We start from the raw sequence: 6020 nt of genomic DNA, 5'->3' as shown, positions 1-6020 counted from the left end.
CCCGGACGTGGAGATGACTCAGACCCGGTCTCTGCTGGGTGGGGCTTGAAGGGTGTGTAGTTCTGAATGACGGAAAGGAACGTTTCTCGAAGGAGGGGCCCGAGACAGGCAGAACCGGCTTGAGAGGGACCTTGAGCCTGGAGAAGGCCAAAAGATTGGACCAGAGCTCATGGGCTGCGGAAGCTGGGAGAGTGTTAGCAAGGCAGGGGGTGGTCAGCGCTGGGCGTTGGGCACATAAGGAGACCACAAACTCCCCCACACCCCCTTTCCAAACAGTAGTGACCTTTCCCTTGGACTTTGCGCTTGCAAATCACGAGGGGGCAGAGACCACCCTGGGCCCCATCTCCTGTCCCCTGGGCCTGGGCCGGCACGTCCACGGTGCTGCGGGCCCGCTTGTTGCTGCCTCAAGGAGCCCTGATGCAGAACAGATGCCTATCACTCGCGTTGTTCTGCTCGGTTCCTAGAAGGCAGCCAGGGAATAATATTTGCTGCGCGACCCTGAATGCGTGGACCCTCTTTCCCTGAAGCAGCTCCCTCCCCTACCGCTCTGCGCCCCGAGACCCAGAAGGCAAAGCCAGTAGGAGTTCAGGGCGGATTTTGTCCGATTGGTGGTATCTCCCGTGGGACCGGAGAAGGGTTAGCGCTTGCGGAGTCCCTCCCCTGTCCTAGGCCTGGGTCATTCCATGGAATCCCGATGACGACCTTGTGCGCTGTCTGCCACGAGCACGCCCACTTGCGGAGGAGAAACTGAGCTCTGAGGGGCTGAGTCGCTGGCCAAGGTCGCACATTGGGCAGTGGGGTCGGGACCTGCCTCCAGGCCGTGTCACCCCGCAGAGGGTCGTGAACAACGCGAGGGTGGCGTTGCCTTTGTGCCCATCCAGCAGAGCACAGTGCATGGAACGTTCTCTCCCTCTGTCCCCTCTCCCTTGGCCAAGTCCCGGGCTGGCCGCCCCCACCCCAGCGCCGGTGAGCAGCCACAGCTCTGGGACCAAGGGAGCCGCAGGTGCGGAGCCTGGAGCAAAGTGGGGTCACCGCTGGCCCTCAAAGGAGGTTCGCTAGGAAGCGCATATGGATGCATTCTTTGATCCCACTCCGAACAGCCTCCCCTACCTGTAGCTCCCACGGCCCCAAAGCCAGTCCTCTCCACCCAGCCCCTCTTCTGGATTCGGTCCTAGAGGCCGGGGGACGGCTGTAAGCCAGTATCTGCGGGAGGAAGTCCTCCGTCTCCACTCGCTCGCTCTAAGAGCCCCAGCCACCCTTTCCAAGGGCGGCCCCCACGGCAGCGCCCGGGAGCGGTCAGCTCTGTGGTCAGCAATCTGTCGAACATCCGCGGAAACGTCCCCCCATTTCAGCAAACTCATGATCGACGATGTGTGGTTTTCCTCCGGGAAGGCGGGCGTGGGCTCTGGGCACAGATGGGTCACAGAGCTGACCGGGGTGGGTGGGGAGTGGGGGCGGCCTCGGCAGGCGCCCACGTCCAGCCACTTGGGCTGGAGCCGCGGCCTCCTCTGCGGGGCCGGCCTAATTGGTTCTGCCTGGGCCCGCGCTGCTGTGTGTCGAAATCAGGACGAAGGAATTCGGTGGGAAAGCGGCTGTCAGAGCCGGCGTGGCCGACTCCCCGTGGGCGCCTCCACTCACCTGTTCCCAATTAGGGGCTGGGGAGGGGGTGGGGGGGGCTCAGGAACCCCCGGGCGGTGTGCGCAGCTCTTTGGCCAAACCTGCCTCTGCGGGCCCTTTGTGGAGCTGGGTTCACGGGCTCCTTTCTAACCCGCAGACGGAGAGAAGCCCGGCGGAGGTGAGAAAGAGCTCCCAGCAGGCCACGATGGAGGATTTTACGAGAAGGGACGGCAGCTTGCCGAGCCCTGTCCCCCTGCCGGCCGGCGCCAAGCACCCAGGCTCACGGGGCTGCCGCCGCTCGGCTGGACGCTTCCAGAAGCGGCTGCCGCCTTGATTCAAGAAAGAGCTGGGCGGAAAATTTGGGAAGGAGCCGTATTTTCTTCCACGGCTTGGGCACCATTTTTGCCTTCTACAAAAATACACTTTGCTATATTTAGGCCGTGCCGTTAACTGGACTGTCTCTCTCTCTCTCTCTCTTTTTTTCCCCTCAAGAATGTTTGTCGGTTTGTTTTTGTCATTTGATATTTTCTCCTACCACCTGGGGAAATCATCAAGGGCTCACATTCCTGAACCAACTTTTCCTGCTGTTCGCTAATTAAAATAAACCTCTGGCCGTTCACCACCTCCTAGCGGTGTCAGTGAAAAGAACGGGTGCATGTTTTCCCCGCCCCGGGGAGAGGTGTCGCTGGAGTTTCTGGGGCGTCTCTGTGTGCCAGGCACTGTGGTGGTTCCCGTCTGCGCTTCTGGTCCCCTGGGTTCCCGTTGGCTTTGTGTCGTGGGAGCTGTCATCCCTGCACCATGTTCCAGATGACAAAACCAAGCCCTAGGGGGTGACGACTCAGCCCCAGGGACGTGGGGACCCTGAGATCTGACTCCAGGCTGATTTGACTCTGGTTTCTGTGTTGAACACGCGCTCAGGTAGAGCAAGGAGCAGCAGATGCTTCCGAAATTCTGTGGGCTTTATTTTCACGTGGCATCTAACTGCTCCTGGAAGGTGTCCTCCGGGGAAGGGGCCCTGACCTGGGGCTCCAGGGGGCGGAGCGCTCTCCCAAGGGTCCTGTACCCCCCGCAACACCACAGAGAGAAGTCTGCCTCTGCCTGGCCTCCGGCCCTCACCCCAAATAGAAGCGACAGTGAAATCCCCTTCACTGTTCCCAGGAGGCCCGGGACTGCAGGTCTGAATTCAAAGAAGCCCCCAGGTCCCTCTCCCAACACAGAGCTTGGTAAGTTTGGAAAAACCCCTAACCTCCTGGATGGGCGTTGTCTCTTGCTAGCCTGCGGCAGGTGGCCTCTGGGTCACCATGCAGCCCTTGGCCTGGCGTCTGCGTGGGGCAGGAGCTTCACACGTTGCGGCACTGACTTCCCGCAGCAAGGACGCTATCACTCGCAAGAGCTTAGCCACATTTTCCAGAATAATCCCTTTAGCTTTAGGGCCTGACAAATGACAAGGACAGAGACACAAAGAAATAGGCCATGTTGTTCCACACTCACAACGCGCCAGGCACATTTTCTTGTTTAATCTGTACCATCACTCTAGGAGGTGGGTTCTGTTATTATCCCCATTTAACAGATGGGGGCACTGAGGCTGTCACGGGAGAGTACGGGGACCACACGCCCAAGCTTCTATCAAAAACGCAAATCTGACTCCATCGGTCTGCTCCCTCCTGCTGAGCACCAGCGCAGCCCAGTCTCTGGGGGCCCCACTCTGCTGCAGCGGCACTCAGAAAACCCCGTCATGCCTCTGGACCTTTGCACAGGCCGTCTGTCCCCCGGACGTCCCCTCCCCACCTGGTCTGCCTGGCACATTCCTGTTCTTCGGCTTTCAATACCTACGTGAGCCGCAGCGGTTTTGATCTTCCGAGAACAGCTCTCTCCTTGCTTCCTCTGGGCCCTGCTGCTCCAGCCGCACACAGCCGTCAAGGGACATCTTGTGCCTTCTCCAGTTTCACCGTCCATCCCCTGCAGCCAGTGGTGGGTCCTGAGATCCCACAGACATCCCAGAGGCGGTGCCGGATGTGTGTGTTTAGGTTCCGAGGGAAAGCCTTGGCTGGGCTGTGAATTTGGGGGTGAGTGACAAAGAGATGGTAACTGGCTCTTCAGGAGAGAGAGAAGGGACTCGGGAGAGAGAGACAGTGGGGAGAGAAGAGAGGACATCCAGGACCCAACAGGGGACGAGCAGGTAGAGGCTGTGGCTGGGGGGACAGGAGAAGACCCAGGGGACAGTGGAGCAAGAAGGGGGCTGCTTCCAGGAAGAGCGAGCCGTCGCCATCGCGAATGGCCTCGAGTAAGAGGCGGCCACTTTTTCTACGTGCACTCGTGTCCTTCTGTGTCTTCCACAAGACGGAGGACAGCTTGGGGCTGGGGCTTAGTTTTGCTTTTATCCCCGTTCCCAGCTCTCCCCCCAGGGGCTGCTGCGGGAATGTGGTAACAATGGACACGCGGAACTCTACCATTTCTGGTTTTCCTTAAGCAGGCGTGGATTGGTTTTCGGGCGATCAGGCCACTTTCTGGGAGTTAAAGATGGGTAGATGTGTCCTTTGATCACAGAAGGCTCCGCCGTCCCCAGGGAAGCCATGGCAGCAAAGAACGGCGAGGTCAAATGAGACACCCAGATGTGCTGATCCACTTGGGAGGGGGGACCCGGCTGTGCGCGCCGTGGCTTTGTTTGGCTTTTAAACACTGATTGGTCAGAGTGACTGATGTTTTCCAGATGCTCAGATCTCCTCCAGCCTGGAGGCCGGCTGGCCAGCTGGGCCCCCACGGTGGGCCTCTCCTTCAGTCCCCCCTTGAGGGCAGCCGGACGGCCTCCCTGGGGCCCCGCTTCCATCCGCCTCGCTGTGGCTGTGGCTGTGACCTCGCTCCCTGCTGTAGAGGAGGGTCAGACAGGTGGCACCCGCCGGCCCTTCCAGCTCCCATTCTACAGTCGTGTCCCTCCTGGGCAGAATCAAAGTCAGGCGTTCAAGGACCCCTGCAGGGTTCGTAGGAGTGGTGCCTTTTATTTGAAACGTGCTTCATAATCTTTTCTTCTTTAAAGATTATTATTTTATTATTTTTGAGAGCATAAGAGCAGGGGAAGGGAGAAGCGGGCTCCTCGCTGAGCAGAGAGCCCAACTCGAGACTTGATCCCAGGACCCTGGGATCATGACCTGAGCTGAAGACAGACACTCAACCGACTGAGTCACCCAGGTGCCCCCAAAAGTGTTTCATAATCTTCAGAGACAGCACCCACCAGTCTGTCCTGAGCTGCCAGCCTGGCCCCATCTCCCTGGGCACCGCCGGTGCTGTTCACGGTCCCGTTGCCTTGGTAAACCCACCCCTGCCAAGGTCAGCCCCACACTTGCTCCTGCCTCGGAGCGGCCGTCCTTTGGATTTTATCACACACTGACTTTGATCGATGGATTGTTTTATTCTTTCTGAGTAAGAAAGCTTTCTTAGATTCTGACCCGTGAAAAAATGGGCGAGATGCCTATGTTAAAATTTCTCTTTAACCTCTCATTTTGAAATAATCATAAACTCATAGGAAGTTGCAAAAAACAGCACAGAGACTTTTCTGCTTCTGGGAAGATGGAGTAGATGCATTTTTCCTTATTCCCTTCACTAAGTACACCTCAAAAATGAGCATTTTATTATAAATATAAGAAGATTCTGAAAGGTGGAGAGGAGAAAGGCCGAGAAGGGGCCTCAAGACCCAAGAAACAACACGGTGGTGAGTTCCTGGGTTCTCTTTTGCTGTACGTAACCTGGACTTGGAGCCAAGGCAGCTGCCATCTGGAAATGCCAGCAAGCACAGACAACCAGAAGCCCAACAAAAGCCTGTTCTCTCTAGCCAAAGGACCGAGAAAGGGCAGCCCAACAAGACAGAAAACTTTTAGACAAAAACTGCCCTACTTTAGCTAAACACACAGGAAAAAAAAAAAAAAAAAAAAAGCCTTGCCCACATACCCCAAACTAGGCTTTAATGAGGGGCCCCCAATATCCTCACAGGGCTGGTGTCAGAGATGGCTGAGTGGGGGGCCAGGACCATCATCCCAGCCAGCTGGTAAAGAGCTCTCTCTCTGTGGTGTCAGTACAAACACATGGGGAGTCTCGACTTCTCCCCCCAAATCAGCAGTGACAAAGACATCTTCTTTCTTCCCCATGGGGGTTTTGTCAGAGGAGGCCAAATAGAGCCGGGACCTTCACCATGGCCCCGCGGTAACAAAGTCACAACCCTCCTCCCTCCCCCAATCAGGGGCTCAAGGTGGAAACAGGTAGCAAAGCATCTCTGTCTCTCCCAGCTGGGGAGATTTCAGTGGAGCCTCAGTGGGGAGCCAGAACGCCTACCCAGCCACCCACCCCCCAGAGGGAACAGGAAGCATCCATCGTGGATGTCAGGGAAGGCTGAGTGGAAAACCAGGACTTCT

This window comes from Meles meles, chromosome 7 (assembly GCF_922984935.1).
Source record: "Meles meles chromosome 7, mMelMel3.1 paternal haplotype, whole genome shotgun sequence".
Lineage (NCBI taxonomy): Eukaryota > Metazoa > Chordata > Mammalia > Carnivora > Mustelidae > Meles > Meles meles.
The sequence above is the reverse complement of the archived record's forward strand: the minus strand, read 5'-3'. Positions refer to the sequence as shown.